Source organism: Microcebus murinus, chromosome 4, assembly GCF_040939455.1.
Source record: "Microcebus murinus isolate Inina chromosome 4, M.murinus_Inina_mat1.0, whole genome shotgun sequence".
Lineage (NCBI taxonomy): Eukaryota > Metazoa > Chordata > Mammalia > Primates > Cheirogaleidae > Microcebus > Microcebus murinus.
This window is the reverse complement of record NC_134107.1, coordinates 72,138,545-72,155,491: the sequence shown is the minus strand read 5'-3', so window position 1 is coordinate 72,155,491 and position 16,947 is coordinate 72,138,545.

Genomic DNA, 16,947 nt, shown 5'->3' with positions numbered 1-16,947 from the left:
ACATTTTGTCATTTAACATGCCATATTTGTTTAATTTTTTAATTGTCTATATATGCTATTAAAAATAAACTCCAGGACAACACGTTTGCTTGTCTATTTTTTCCTGTTGTCGCTGCTGTATCTCTAATTCCTGGATTAGGGCCTGACACCTATTAGTTGCTCAATAAACACTTTTGGAATAAATAAATGTCAGTAGAAATCAGCCTCCATTGGGATGCAGGTTGAAGTCAGGATTTTTTCCAGTAAAAATAAAATATGGTCTCTTATTCCTGGGAGACCCCGGTCTCTCTTTTCTTAGCAAGAGAGGACCAAAATCAGAAAAGTATGTATGAATTGGGTTGCCAGCACTGAACCCAAATTTCATCAGAGTTTGGGAAAACGTCATTGGTGGGTTTGGCTAGAATTCTTAAATGTTATATTTATAAGAATCACCTGGGAATCTTGCTTAGATGAAGATTCCCCACCCTCCAAAATTAGAATTCAGTATGCCTTGGTCTGGATTAAAAACCTGGGTTTTTAAGCACCCACAAGATAATACAGGAAGTCCTCTGATGACACTTTGAGAGAAAATGAATTCTTCACAGTTTAAGATTAATTTTTTTCTTAGAGACTGGGGGATATTCTACAGGTGGGGATTTTTTCCTGTGAAAAAACAAGGGTGGCAGAGCTAGAAACAAGTGAAGCTTGAGGGCTTCAGAGCATCATTGCATGCCCAATTTCAATGTTTGTTAAAACATACTTTCTGCAATTTTATTTTCAAAGATTATATTGTAATAGGTAGGAGGTGATTCTGATGCCAGAAGCCCCAAAGTCATACTTGAAATACTGGCATAAAAGAAAGGGAGTGCGAAAAAATTAACCTTTATTATGCCTATGTGCTAGACACCATACCAAGAGAACTTTATGCAGAGGTAAATATTATTACCATTATTTTACAGATTAAAATAGTGAGATTCACACACTATGTAACTCCCTGAAGTCACACCGGTAAGAAAGAGGCAAACTGGGATTCAGAAAAAAAGAGTCCTGAATCTACTGTCCACCATTTTTCTGTCCCCTTAGGTTATTCTATCATGCACACTGATTGTTCTGCAGTACATACACAAAGGGCGTTTGTTGAATGGATAAATGTGCGAATGATTTAGTAAACAAGTGAGTGGTAAATAAATGATAGTAGTGGGAATGTTAAAATAAGTGAATGTGAGAAAGTCACCTGTGATATCATTCTGGATCATAATGTCTAGCATACTTATCTGATATAAACAATCTATATTAGGTTTTACACAATTCCTATTCACCCATTCACATATTAGGGGTAGGAGGTCAGGTTTATTAGCGTTTAATGTGCACACAGTATATACCCTTTTAAGGAGTATTGTTTCCTGAATTTGACCAACCGTATGTAGTTGTATAATCCCCAGCAAACCAAGATCTAGAGTTTTACCATCACCTCAAAAATATTCCCTGTCACAATTTTACAATTATTCTTCCCTCACCACTAGCTATTGCCAAAACAAGAAAAAAACTAATTATTCTCTTACCATTTTGCCTTTTCCAGAATTTTTGTCAATGGCATCGCACTTTGTATAGTCTTTTGTTTCTTGATTCCCATAGCTTTACAGTAAACATTGAAATCAAGTAGTGTCGACATCTTCTTTGTTCTTTTATTTTAAAAGTGTTTTGCCTATTCAAGTTCTCTCACTTTCTCAAATACATTTTTAATCTAGCCTGTAAATTTCTGCCAAAAAAAAAAAAAAAAGGTTGCTGAGAGATCTTAATCTTAATCTTTAGGTTAATTTGAGGAGAATTTGGGTTTTTTAATTGATGAACACAGTATATCTGTTCATCAACTTAAATCTTCAATTTATCATGGTAGTATTTTGCAGTTTTCAATATACAAATTTTGCAGATATTAGATTCATCATGAACTATTTCAGGCTTTGATGCTATTGTAAACATTATTTTAAATTTTAATTTCAAATTGTTTATTATTAGTACCACAACACTGTAAATGAGTGCTACCTTAAATTTTGAACCCTAAGTGTCTCTTTTGTCTTACCTTAATAACACCCTGAATAGTATGTAAAAATATATCCAATACCTTTTGTATATTGGCTTTGAGTCTTGGAATTTTGTTACACTCGCTTATTAGTTTTAGTAGCTTTTGAGGGGTATATACTTGGGAAATTCTTATATGGACTATCATGTCATCTATAAATAAAGACTCATTTCTTCCTTTACAATTCATATACATTGTTTGTCTTTATCTTGTCATATTTCTTTAGTTAGGATCTATCTTCAGGACAATATTTAAAAAATTTAACAAGAGAAGATATTTTTGATTGTTCCTGATTTTTGAGAAGAGAAAGCATTAAATCCTTCACTCTTAGATGAAAGATTGTCATGGATACTCTTTATCAGGTTGAAGAAATTCCCTTCAATTCTTAGTGTGGAGAGAACTTTTTTTTATGAATAAATGTTGAATTTTTGTCAAGTATTTGTGTATATCTATTGAGATAATCTTTTTGTATTTTGTTCATATACTTCATTAAATTATTCTCTAATACTGACATAATGCTGCATTGATAGGATTAAACCTACTTAATAATGATATATTAAATATATTTTTTGTATTGCTGGGTTCAATTTGCTATGATATACCAGGCAAATATTAGCCATATTATCGTTGAATAGACTTCAGAATAAGGGACAAAGTTGGGCATTATATAATTATAAAGGGATCAACTCAGGAAGAATATATGATGATCCAAAATGGGCATGCATATAACAACAGAGCTTAAAAATGCTAAAAGCTAATAGAATGAATAGAAGAAACAGGTAATATGCAGTTATATTTGTAGGGCTTTATAATCCTTTCAAAATAATAAAACAAGTAGACAAAAATTCATAAGTATATAGGAGATCTGCATTAAGCTATTGACAAATTTGTTGTAATTGTTATTTATAGAATAATATAATGAACAAAATATATGAAATATTATTTCAAAATAAACAGAACATATCAAGGTAGATCATATCTTGGACTTATAAAAATATCAATAAATTTAAAAGAGCGGAAATCATATAAAATATATACTTCAACTATAATGGAAATAAACTGAAATAAATAATAGAAAAAATAGGAAAAATTTTCAGATATTGGAAATTAAGGCACACACTTATAAATAACATATAGATAAGGAAGAAATCTTGAGGGAAATTAGAAATATTTTGAAGTAAGTTGAAAGAAAAATACAGTATATCAAAATTTGTTGGATATAGCCTAGAGACAAATTTACAGCACTAAATACTAATATCAAAAAAGAATAAAGCCACAAACCAATGGCCTATGCCTCCAATTTAAGAAACTAGAAAAATGAAGAGCCAATTGAACTTAAAACAAGCAGAGAGAAGAATATGATAAATATAAGGGAATAAATCAATGAAGTAGAAGTCAATAAAATAGAAACAAAACTGAAAAATAATAGAGAAAAATTAAATGAAATCAAAACCTGGATCTTTGAAAAGATTAATAAAATCAATGAATCTCTAGCCAGATGGATCAAGGAAAAATACAAATTTCCAACATTAGGAAAGAAAAAGGTACCCATTTAAGTGACAATCCATTGTAGGAAAAGGCAATAATCTGACTAGCCAAAAAATTTTTTAATAATTTTTATTTTAGTAAAAACACATACATTTTAACATTATAATCAAGTGTATAGTATAGCAATATTAACCATATGTACATTGTTGTGCGACAGATCTCTAGAACGTTTTTGTTTTGCAAAGCCGAAAATCTATACCCATTGAACAACAACCCCTTGCCTCTTTCTCTCCCTCAGCTGTTTCTAAGAGTTTTACTACTTTAGATAGCTCATGTAAGTTGAATCATGCAGTATTTGTTTTTTTCTTACTGCCTTATTTCACTTGCCATAATAGCTTCCAGATTCATCCTGTTGTAATATGTGACAGGATTTCCTTCCTTTAATGCTAAATAGTATTCGGTTCATGTATATACCATATTCTTTTAAAATTCAGTCATCCATTGATGAACATTTAGGTAGCTTCCACCTTTGGCTAATGTGAAAACCACAGCAACGAACATTTGTGTGTAAACATCTCTTTGATCTCCAGTTTTCCATTCTTTTGGATGCACACCCAGAAGTAGGATTGCTAAATTTCATGGTAGATCTATTTTTAATTTTTTGAGGAAACTCCATATTGTTGTCCAAGTTGCCCCACTATTCTATATTCCCACCAATAGTGTATAAGTGTTCTAATTTCTCTATATCCTTTTTGATACTTGTTATTTTCTGTTTTGTTTCTGTTTTTTTACAGTTGCCATTCTAATGAGCACGAGGTGATATCTCATTGTGGTACGTGGTTTAAACATCCTAATGGGTACGAGGTGATAAATAGATAAAGAAAATGTGGTATATCAACACAATGAAATATTCAGCCATAAAAATAGAATGAAATCCTGTCATTTACAGAAACATGAATGAGGCTAGAGGACATTAGGTTAAATGAAATAAATCAGGCACAGAAAGTCAAATACTGTATGTTTTCACTCATTTATGGGAGCAAAAATATGTGTCTTTGATATTTGACAGTTTGATTATAATGTGCCTTGAAGAGGATTTACTTTTTGGTTAAATCTAATTGGAGAATTTTGAGCTTCCTGGATCTGGATGTCCATATCTCTCCCAAATTCTGGGAATTATTTTAGCTATCATTTTGTTGAACAGGTTTTCTGTGCATTTCTTCATGTTTTTTCTCCTTCCCTCCTATAATGTAAATTTGTTTGCTTAATGATGTTCCATAAGACCTGTAGGCTTTCTTTTCTTAAATTTATATTTACCTTTTTTCTTCTGACTGGGTTATTTCAAAAGACCTATCTTGAGTTCAGAAATTCTTTCTTCTGCTTGACATAATCTGTTGTTAACACTCTCAATTATATTTTTTTATTTCATTTATTGAGCTATTCAGATCCAATATTTCTTTGTGACTCTTTTTGTGTTATATCTATCTTTTTGTTGAATTTCTCATTCAGGTTATGAATTATTTTTCTGAATTCATCAAATTGTTTGTCTTTATTTTCTTGTATCATGCTGAGTTTCTTTAAAATTGTTATTTCATTTTTCTGTTAAGGCATTTCATAAACATCTTTTCCTTTGGGGGTCTGTTACTGGAGACTTATTGTATTCTTTTGAGAGTATCATGTTTCCTTGCTTTTTCAGGTTTCTGTTGTCCCTGTGTTGATATCTGCACATCTAGTAGAAAAGTTGCTTTTTCTGTTTTTATGCAATAGCTTTTGTAGGGAGATATTTTTCCTCGTGGGTGGGTCCTATGTGTAAAATTAGTGTGGTGCATTAGCTTTGGTTTTGGGTGGATTGTGTAGTATAGTTTCCATGCAGTTTTTTAGCCATGATCCTTCTCAGTGATGTCTGCAATTGTCCCTGTGGCCTAAGATGTGGGAATTTGTGATGGCTGTGGTGTGGTTTTGGTAGGGGTGGGGGTGCTGGTTGGGTTTTGGCTTGGGTATGTTTGGGCATATTGTGTCCTCACAGGCTGTGTGGCAGGGTCTATTGGGGGTGGGGGCTGGGCCACCACCAGACTGGCTATCAGGTCAGGTATGAGTACACACATAAGTTATTTTCTTGTTGTGGGCTGAAAAGGGGATGTGTTACCTTCTTTTTAGTAAAGAGCATTCCAAAATAATCTATAATTCAGAATAAATTTGTTTGTGAGAAGAAGATACTGGTATTGTTGAGAAGCAAACTATCAAGCCTGTCAGATTGGGGCATGATGAGATTTTTCTTTCTTGGGAGAGCTTGATGTACAGTTTATGTATACATATGAGCATAGGTATATTTGATGCCTGTTTTTGATATGGAAATTTCTAAAAAGTAGCTCCACCTGGAGCAGCTTGGGCCAGCAGAACTTCCAGAGAACATGGTGTCTAGAGAAAAGATAGTGTGACTCCAAAACATTCCAAGTCTCTGATGATCTTGGAAGTACAGAAGCAGGCTCCAGTGTTCCAAGAGGTCCATGTAAAGATAATGGTTAGCAGAGAGGCATAAATTAGGGAGCAATTAGGGAACAACCAGCCTGCTAACTGTCCAGGCAATGAAATACCTAGCCTAGAGAAGCGTTTGACAGATACATCATTGTAGAAAGTGATGCAGGACATGGTTGTATTCTATGAGTAGACCCTTAAAGACAGAGAGAACTGAATAAAGCTGGATGTCATGCAAAAAATCAACCCCATCAGCAATGCAGAATTCAACATATCTGTAGAGGTTCTGAGCTGCAAAATGGATGAGGCCCCGGGTACCTCCTTGATACTACCATATCAACAACCACAAAACAAGAATCCTCCTTCTTAATTCTTTTTCCTTGATTCAATGAAGGAAGAGCTATAAACTGGGACAAGATAAAAACATGAAAGATGTTTAAAGGCAAAGTCATCTACACTCATTCAAGGTACTAGAGTGAGAAAAAAATGTTTAAATAGATCAATTTTCCTTTCTCTCTCCTATAACTCAAATTTCAAGTCTTTCCTGAACTAAATGGAGAGGGTGAGGATTCTAATATGATAACTATGTTTTAAACTAAACTGCATTGTCTTAACAACCTAAAAAGAAAAGATAAGTATATATTTAACATAAGATTCCCCTAAGAGTTCCACTACCTTATTGTGAAGAAAGGGTCAGCATAAAACATTGAAAAGCAATATTTTAAACAATAATATGTTCATATTCCAAATATTAGAGGTTCCTCAAGACAACAGTTACACTATTTTTATTATGTTATGGTTCTCTGAGAAAAGCATGAACTTGAAACTAGCGTTTTAGATAGTGTACATAGAGAACTTTGAAAGATCTGTTCATATACAGTTTAACTAATTAGCTTAAACATAAAAAATCTATTAACCATAGTTCAGTTAAACATTTAAAACACAAAGAACACATAGATCACCTTGATTATACTCCCAAGATAATCCCAACATATAGATCACCTTGATTATACTCCCAAACAAATAACACTTGGTGTTAAGTTGTTTCAGAGAATTGTACCTGAATCTTATTTGTTCTGAGAGGCACAAATTATTTTTTGACTTAGGTTGATAAACTTGGATTGACTTTTTTTTCACAGTATGACCTATTCTTTCAGCAGAGTCTATACATGTTGCTTCAAGATTTCAGTGGACTTCTTACTTATTAATTTTTGTTAGCATATTTAAATGGACTGAATCTCCCCTTTTTGTCCTTGCACTCATACTATCATCTGGAAGAGGAACAGAATGCTTGTAGAATTCTATTTGGCCACCTTATTTTGAGGATCTACTTCTATGACCTGTCTTTCTACATTCTCTCGATAACTTGGAGGGATGTTCATGACCATATGATCTATTAGATAATTCTTAGACAAAATTTATATCACATTTCATCTCTGGAGACCACTAAGTAGAAGTCCCCTTATAGTCTTATTGGCTTCATAAATATCAGTGTTCATGCTGTGTGTGGGCTGATTCAGAGCTTTCATACACCTACAGCTCTATGCTAAAAATAAGACAAAATCATTTGTTTCCTAGGCAACAATTTCATGGAACATGTATAGTTCTCCTTTGAAGGTGTCTTAAATGGTAAAATTTACTATTTGTGATTTTAACATGTTCACTTTTTAAAAAATAACAGTCTATATATCATGTGGTTTAGCATACATAGATTGCTGTAGGCAGCTAAACTCTCAGCAAATTCTAACTTGTGCCCAAGAAGGGTCAGGTGATTTTTCTATGTGGATTCTACATAGAAGATACAAATGGACAGTGAGGCATAAGAACAGAAAGAAAGAAAATAGGAAAGGAATGAAAGAAGAAAAGAAAGACACAGGAAGGGAGAAAATAAGAACCTATAATGAAGACCTAATCCACAGGATTATTATGCAAATTAAATCAAATGGTTAGCATGATGTTTGGAACTTATTATATGTTCAATAAATTGTAATATTATTTTTTATTTTGTTAAACTGAAAACAATTATTTCTGTGTAAAATATTTAGGGATGCACTCAAATGTTAAATATATTATGGACATTGGCTGCATAATACATTATGTTATAATTAGGCCTAAGACATCAATGAAGGTAAGGCATTGATAATTGGGAAAGACAAATCTATTCCTTGATGGCTTAAATTGACATTAGTATATAGAGATGTATAATTAGGTAAATTATACCCATTTCTACCAAATATTTTTATTTAGATGGCTTTATATAAAATATTTTATATGCATTAACTCATTAAATTCTGACAACCCTAGAAGAAAGATAGCACTGTAGATATTTTAAATATATAAAACAGATGGTCAGAGATTTTAAGTGATCAGCTAAAGCTTGTGTAGATGGTTAAGTCTGGGATCTAGAATTCAAATTCAGGTCAGATTCATACACTAACTCTAGGGGTCCTCTGCTTTGTCCTTTTCCTTAGGGAGCTTGATCCAGCATTTCCATGGAAGCAAAAAGTAGCTAATAGAATTTGACAAGCAAGTATTAGAGAAATCAAGCTGTGGCTTATCTAGTAGAGAAAGGAATCAATAATAGCTGATACTTTAATCTATGAGTAGGACACAAGTAAAAGTTATAAGTATTTTAGTACTGCTTTCCCACCAGGGAACTTTAGAGATTAATAAATAGGTTAATAATACAATTTGATATATTTAAATAAATAATATATTTATCAAATTGTATTATTAACTTATTTTTTAATACATTTCATAGTGATTCATGGTGTTATTATTTCAAACCTGAAACCTTCCAAGACTTATATAGATGCTTAAGAAAGAAAATCGCTGCAGAATAAGTTCACTGAGAACTACAGGAGAGAACCACATCCTTCCCTTTTTGTTCTCCATCTTAAGTCTCTTCAAAAAATAAGGCTCAGAAATGGATACAACAAAAGAAAACACAAAAACTTATGCTTATGTGAATTCACACTCAATCTTCAGCTAATGGTATAAAACTGCAAAAAAATATTATTTGTTTGCATTAGGTTTTCTTATTTTGATATTCTTGTGTATTTTAGAGGAAGAAACTTAAAAATTTTAGTTGTCTCCTTAATTTCTCTTCAGTCTATCAAAATCTGATTTTTCTTTTCAATTAAAAGTATCTTTTATCTTTTTTGAGAGTTCGATAAATATTCTTACAGGCTGGTGACATTGCATGTGGTCTTACATGATGACTGGCTTTTACAGAGACATTCAACTGGTTCAACTTTTCCAACTCTCTCCCTTAGATAACGGAATTAAATGCCTTAGTTTCCTTTGTCAGTTTGGACTCAGACTATTAGAGACACACTGACAAATAAGATGTTTGAGAGGTTTCAGTTGATAAGTTCTGCAAGTAAATATGCTTTTGCTGAAAATGGATTGAATATTTGCATGTCTTTTTAATAGTATTTTGATCATATTACCATGTGTGAGGTACTGTGAGGCCAGACACAGATCAAGACAGAAACTAGAAAGAATTCTACAGTTCTGTGGCTCACAGTTCCCTAGGGAGAACATAGCATGCTACAAAGGGTCACTCAGAGAGAACTATGTATATATGTATATTTATATATAAAGTTCATTGTTTTATTTAAATTCTTAGAGCTCCTTATCTATTCCTGTAAGAAATAACTCATATTGTTTTTTTTTTATTTCAGCATATTATGGGGGTAAAAATTTATTTTTGTATAGTTTGAGTCAATGTTATAAGTGTGCCCATCACACAGATAGTGTATATTGTACCCATTAGGTGTGAATTACCATCCCCTTCTGCCTGTTCTCACCTGCTTTATTTCCCTTGAGTTGAACTTCCATATGTGCACATAACTGTTGAACTATTAGTTTCAATTTAGTAGTGAAACATGTGGTATTTGTTTTTCCATTCTTGTGATACTTCACTTAGAAGAATGGTCTTCAGTTCCATCTGGGTTGTTACATAATTCTACAGTTTATATGGAACCAGAAGAGACCTCATATAGCCAAAGCAAACTTAAGCAAAAAGAACAAATCAGAGGCATCAATTTATGAGGCTTCCAGCTACACTATAAGGCCATAGTTACCAAAACATCATGGTAGTGCTGCAAGAACAGAGACATAGACAAATGTATGAGAACAGAGAACCCAGATATAAAACCATCCTCATATTGCCATCTGATCTTTGACAAAGCAGACAGAAACATACACTGAGGAAAAGAATATTCAATAATGGTGCTGAGAAAGTTGGATTGCCACATGTAGAAGACTGAAACAGGACCTGCAACTCTCACCATTCACAAAAATTAATTAATGATAGATAGCAAACTTAAACCTAAAGCATGAAACTTAAGAATTCCAGAAGAAAATGATGGAAAAACTCTTTTAGATATCAGCCTAGGAGAAGAATTTATGAAGAAGACCCCAAGGGCAATCACAGCAATAACAAAAATGAATAAATTGTACCTGATCAAATTAAAAAGCTTCTGCACACCTGAGGAAAGCATCAGAGTGAATAAACAACCTACAGAATGGGAGAAAACATTTGCATGCTATATATTTGATAAAAGGCTGATAACAAGAATCTATAAAAAAATCAAGCAAATTACCAAGAAAAAATCAAACAATCCTATTAAAAAAAAGGGCAAGGGACATGAACAGAAACTCTTCAAATGAAGACAGACTAATGGCCAACAAACATGAAAAAATGCTCAACATATCTAATCATCAGGGAAATGAAAATCAAAACTACAATGAGATATCACCTAATTCCACTGAGAGTGGCTCTTAGCAAAGAGTCACAAAACAACAGATAATGGCATGGATGCAGAGAGGAAGGAACACTTATACATTGTTGGTGGGACTGTGAACTAATACAACCTCTATGTAAAGTAGTATGGAGATACCTCAAAGAACTACTATTCTAAGAGTAGAATTATTGTTTGATCCAGCAATCCCACTATTGGGTATTTACCCAAAGAAACAAAAGACATTTTACAAAAACAACACTTGCACTTGAATGTGTATAGCAGCACAATTGACAATTGCAAAGATGTGGAAACAACCCAAGTGCCCATCAATACATGAGTGGATTAATGAAATGTGGTATGTGTATACGTGGAGTACTACTCAGTCATAAAAAACAATGGTGGACTAATACCTCTTGTATTATTCTAGATAGAGCTGGAGCCCATCCTCCTAAGTGAAGTATCATAAGAATGGAAAAACAAGCACCACATGTACTCATTATTTAATTGGTACTAATTGATCAACACTTATGTGCACATATGAAAGTAACATTCATCAGGTGTTGGGCAGGTGGGAAGGAAGAGGAGAGGATGGGTAAAGTCACACCTAATGGGTGTGGTGCACACTCTCTGGATGATGGGCATGCTCATAGCTCTGACTCTGGTGGTACAAAGGCAATACATGTAACCAAAGCATTTGTACCCCCATAACATTCTGGAATAAAAATAATAAAAGAAAATAAGAGGAATGTTTACTTTTACTCATTAACCTATTATACTTTTCAAATGACTTACCAAATATTTATTTATCAGATATTCAAAATGAGTAAGTACAACTTTAAAACGCAATAAAAGCATAGTGGGTTGAAAGCATCCACAGTCAATACACAGAGTATATCCCATGTGGCTGCTTCTATTGACCCTTGAATAAACTTTCCTGCCCCAGAACTACAATTTACCAGTGGAGGTGTCATATTTTTAGTCTGGCTTCACCAGTAGGAAGGGACTCACCAGAGGTAGTTTTGGCACCTTAGATCCACTCTTGGGCTATTTAAATGGCAAATTAATCACAAGCATTGTAGGAGCACAGAAAACACCTACACTTTAAAAAATTATTTTCTAATTTTATACTTGCTATTTGAAAATAAATATTGAAGCAGTCATCATAGGGATAAATAAAAAATACCATAGGATTTTTTTCATTTTTTATAAATATTGATTTTCTTTTGAATTTTTATGTGGTGTACTTTAATCATTTTATTACTTTTGGTGGGGCTTTAGGATCTTAATTCATCCTGGAATAAACCTGTCTCAGTTTTCAATGCATCTCATTCACTAGATGACATTCTTTCCCTACACCTTTATGTCACACTAGTCATATGGAATCCACACTGCAGTTTCTAGGTAAGGTTGAATGCTATTATGAACTCCAGCATACCTGTCTCAGAATGAAAATTGCATAACCCTGGACTGATGATTTCTAGTAGGGGAAAAAGGAATGTGTGATACTCTTCAGGGCTCCAGCAGGTCATGTGGGACTAGAATGTCTCCATCTATTTGACTTCAAGGATCATTAGCCACCCTAATGCCACTGCTGTGTCTGTACCAGCCTGCTTCCCTCAGATGATGACACCCTCCCAAACCAAGCGTAACTTTGCTACCCCTCTTTGTTTACTGTGGGCAGGTATTTTCTTCCAGAGGCAAGCTCTATAGTTCAGTCTTTTTTCAATAGTCCCTGTATCTTTGCCTCTTGGCCAAGATAATCCCAGTTATCATAAGGAAAGAAATAGGGCCAAGAAATAGATAAAGTGAAGTTAAAGCAGAGAGGACAAGCAGAAGAAGTAGGGGAGTCAGGATATATTCATTCATTTATTCTAAAAATGTATTTTTGCATGCTAATTTAGCACCAGGCACTTTGCTAAGTGTTAGAAATACTGAGATGAGTAAGGCTGAGTTGCTGTTCTTAGATACTCAAATATTATTAGAGTATCTTTCATCAATATTACTTTTATATTTTCATAGAAATTGCCAGAGGCTTCATCTACTGATGCTTTTATGCATTTTAAAAACTTCATCAATGATGGCTACAATGTATTAGTCTGGGTGTTGCTTTTTGATGATTCTTCTTTGATAACCACTGTAATTAATTACCACAGAATGAAGTCTCTGATTTCATCATACAGCTTAAAGAGGAGAAAGGGCTTTTTCAAAGCAACTGAAAGAATGGCCATGGCCCTCTACTGTAATCCCACTCTTGTTTCCCAGTTATATGTTTTTGACTTTTAGATTTTGACTTTCTAACATTTAACCTTGGGATCTTAAATTTATGTCTCAGGGGTGCTTCCAAAGTTCTTGTAATCTGCCCTTGTGTAGCAGGCTGTACATTACTCTATCCTGGCACTCACCAGATCATATTGTCACTATTTTCTCCTCACGTCTCCTAATAAACTATGAGTTTCTCAGAACATAGGGCAGTTTGAGGAGATGGCTTTAAAATAGGGTTGCCAGATTTAGCAAATAAAAATATATGGCATTCAGTTAAAATTAAATTTCAGAAAAATGATAATTTTTTCTTTTTTAGTACAAAAAATGTTAGTACATTTTTTAGTATACATTTTTAGTATAAGTATGTCTCATGAAATCATTGGGGCATACTTATATATAGTGCAAGATTAATTTCAGATTATGAAATTAATATGTATAAGAAAATGTTTATTAATCTGAAATTAATCTTGCACATAGAAAATGTTCATTAATCTGAAATTCAAATTTAACTGGCTTCCTGTACTTTGTCTGGAAACTACTTTAAAGATATCATAAAGCTGGAAGATTCTATAATTCTCTCTTTAAATAGTACTTAACAATAAAGAACATGATTTAAGCACTAGCAATGAACATTTAAAAAGTTAAATTCATCAATTAAATACTACAGTCTGGGTTAGATTACATATATATAATAACTATATATATTTATTACAGGAGGGGTCCTCCAGTTTTCATGGAAAATGTGTATTGGGAAAGAATTAGGAATGTATTTCAAAATTTTTTTCCACTCATAAACTCATTCTAACCTGTTGTAACATGACTGAACAGGATCTAGTTTGAGACACTAAGAAGAATAAGATATCAGTTTGAAAAGATCCCTGATCACAGGAACATGAGGGCTGCTAAAATTGATGCCATTGGGTGAAAGAATGGTGAAATCATTGATGCCTTATAAAGAGTTTATGGGGACAATGCCTCAATTAAATTAGTAGTTTACAAATGAATCATTCATTTTAAAAAGTGATAAGATAAGGTTGAAAATGAAGATGATCTGCAGTAGCAGATCATCACATCAATTTGTGTAAAGAAAAAGTAATAATAATTTTATTTCTGTTCTAACTGAAAAGGACCAATGAGTAATAGCAAAAACAATAATAAACATCATGCACATCTCAATTGCTTCAAGGTATATAATTCTGACTGAAAAATTAAAATTGAGCAAAATTTCCATTCAATAGGTGCCAAAACCAATGCACCCCAGATCAGCAGCACACAAGAGCAGAACTTTCAATGGAAAGGTTAAACAAGTGTGATCAAGATCCTGAAGTATTTCTTCAAAGAATTGTAACACGAGGTGAAATATGGTTTTACCACTATGATCTTGAAGACAAAGCACAAGCAGAGGAATGGCTACCGAGATGTAAAAGTGGCCCAGTCGAAGCAAAAGTGGACTAGGTGAGAGTAAAGGTCATGGTAACAGTCTGGGGGGATGCTCAGGGCATTTTGCGTGTTGACTTTCTGGAGGGCCAAGAATGATAATATCTGCTTATTAGGAGAATGCTTTGAGAAAGTCAGCCAAAGCTTTAGCAGAGAAATGCCTGGCCAAGCTTCACTAAAGAGTTTTCCCACCATGACCATGCTCCTCTCATTCCTCTCATCAAACGAGGGCTATTGTTCAAGAGTTTCAATGGCAAATTATCAGGCATCCACATTACAGTCTTGACTTGGCTCCTTCTGACTTCTTTTTGTTTCCTAATCTAAAAAGTCTTTAAAAGGCACCCATTTTTCTTCAGTTAATAATTTTAAAAAGACGGCACTGCATGCTTAGGTTCCCAGAATCCTTATTTCTTTAGAGATGAACTAAATAGCTGGTATTATTGCTTGCAAAAGTGTCTTGAATTTTATGGAGTTTATTTTGAGAAATAAAGTTTATGTTTTATCTTTTAATTCTATTTTTCCACAAACTTTTTGAAGTCCATATGTGTGTGTATATATACATATATAGAGATAAAAGTGGTTGTATATGCATAGAAATAACATTAAATCCTTAAAACAATATCCAGTTAATAACTATATAGTGCAAAATTCTGTAATTATAGAAATTTGTGGAACTTTGGAACAAAACTGGTCTGATACGTACTTCAGGGCAAAGAAATTATCAAGATATGTGAGTGAGGTAGAGATATCAAGGTTATATAAGGAAGCCACTACCGCTTCTTGTTAAATATTCATTCAATGTGTTATTTACCTGTGCCCAATTGGAAATTGATTATTTATGATAAAGACATAAAATGATAAGATTAAAAATTAGATTAAAATTTTGAACTAATAGTTATGTGCCTGACAAAATTGAGAGCTGAAACTTAAATAGAACATGTTTCTAGTTGAAAATGTCAAAGTTTCTAGGGAACTTTCTTAATTATGTTTTGCATATTATTTGATGCAGAAGAGCGATACTTAGAGTGTGTTAGATTTAAAAAAAAATCAGAAGCAGTTGTAGGTTATTAACTTAATCCCCCTGTACCAAAGCTTATGGCCCCAATACATTCCATTTTTCTTACTAGCTCTCTATTGGTTTACAGATCCCATTTCCATGAAAGAAGGAAATCTAAGTTTATATGCATTTCATCAGAGGAATGAATACAAGGCTAGTCTGTCTGTCTGTCTATCATCTATTTCGATATATTTCTATCTATATCTCAATATTTAATCCATGGTGCTCAAGACCTCGTTTACTTCTTTTTCTTCTACTGTTCTATTGAGATGATAATTTATTGTTATCTAACTTAAAGGCATTTAACTTAAAGACAATCTTCTTTAGAATGCTGCAGAAATGAAGGGAAAATTCGAATTCCAAGATTCGGAAAATAAGTGATGAGATAAAACCATTTTTTTTTTTTTATTATTTAAACGACTCATGAAAATGGTCACTATGGAAACCAGACATGAGTCCATGGCACATCAAGAGATCAGAAGAGAGGTCTTGAGCTAAGACTGAGTCTTAAATTTGGACTGTTGACATAGATTTTAACCCTCATTTGAGGATAACTTCATAATTTATGAGCTTTATTTTAAATTACACAGTCTTGGGGTTTGCTAATTTTTATAAAATTCTACTCTGTAATATCTTTGTTTCTTTCTTTTTTTCTTATCGTCCTTCTTCCTTTCCTCTCTCTCTTCTTTCCACTCTCATTCCCTCTCTCCTCTCACTCCCTTTTCCATCCTTCCTTCATTCTTTTAATTTTTTCCCTCCTTTTCTTCCTTCTCCTTCTTTTTCTGACATTCTTCATTTTTTTTGAGTGGAGGGTCTTTGGCGGGACATGTGAAAAAAAGGAGAAAAGAGAAAACTCCCTTAGAATATTACTACACTTAGAATATTACTAAGAAATGGGTAAAAAATGCAATATATTAAAATCTAAAATGAAAGTAATAATGGGAAAATAAATGATTTATTCTGATTAACTGAATATTGTAGGTAGTTCAGAGTGAACTCATAAATACTTTTAAGATTTTGACCCTTGCTTGAGAATCTCCTTATATAATTATATCTGAATAAAATAGAAAGATATATAGTTGAAAATAATCATTGGCCAGTGGATATACAAATACGGAGAACTGTTTAGAAAACCATTTTAAATGAAACAAGTATGATACAAGAGTTTGTGTACAACATAAGTGTAACTAGACTTTTAGAACCTTGAGGTTACATTTTGTAAACTCTATACTTAATACAGGGTTTATCAGGTAATAATTGCTCAATTAATATTTGCTTGAGTATGTGGATGCATTGAAGTACATTTACATGTTACTTTAAGGAGTTGAAAATAAAATGCAAGAAACTTCACAAATAAAAAAGCTACTTAATTCTGAAGTTACCAGACAATAAAAATAAATATTTGTTATCATGGTTGT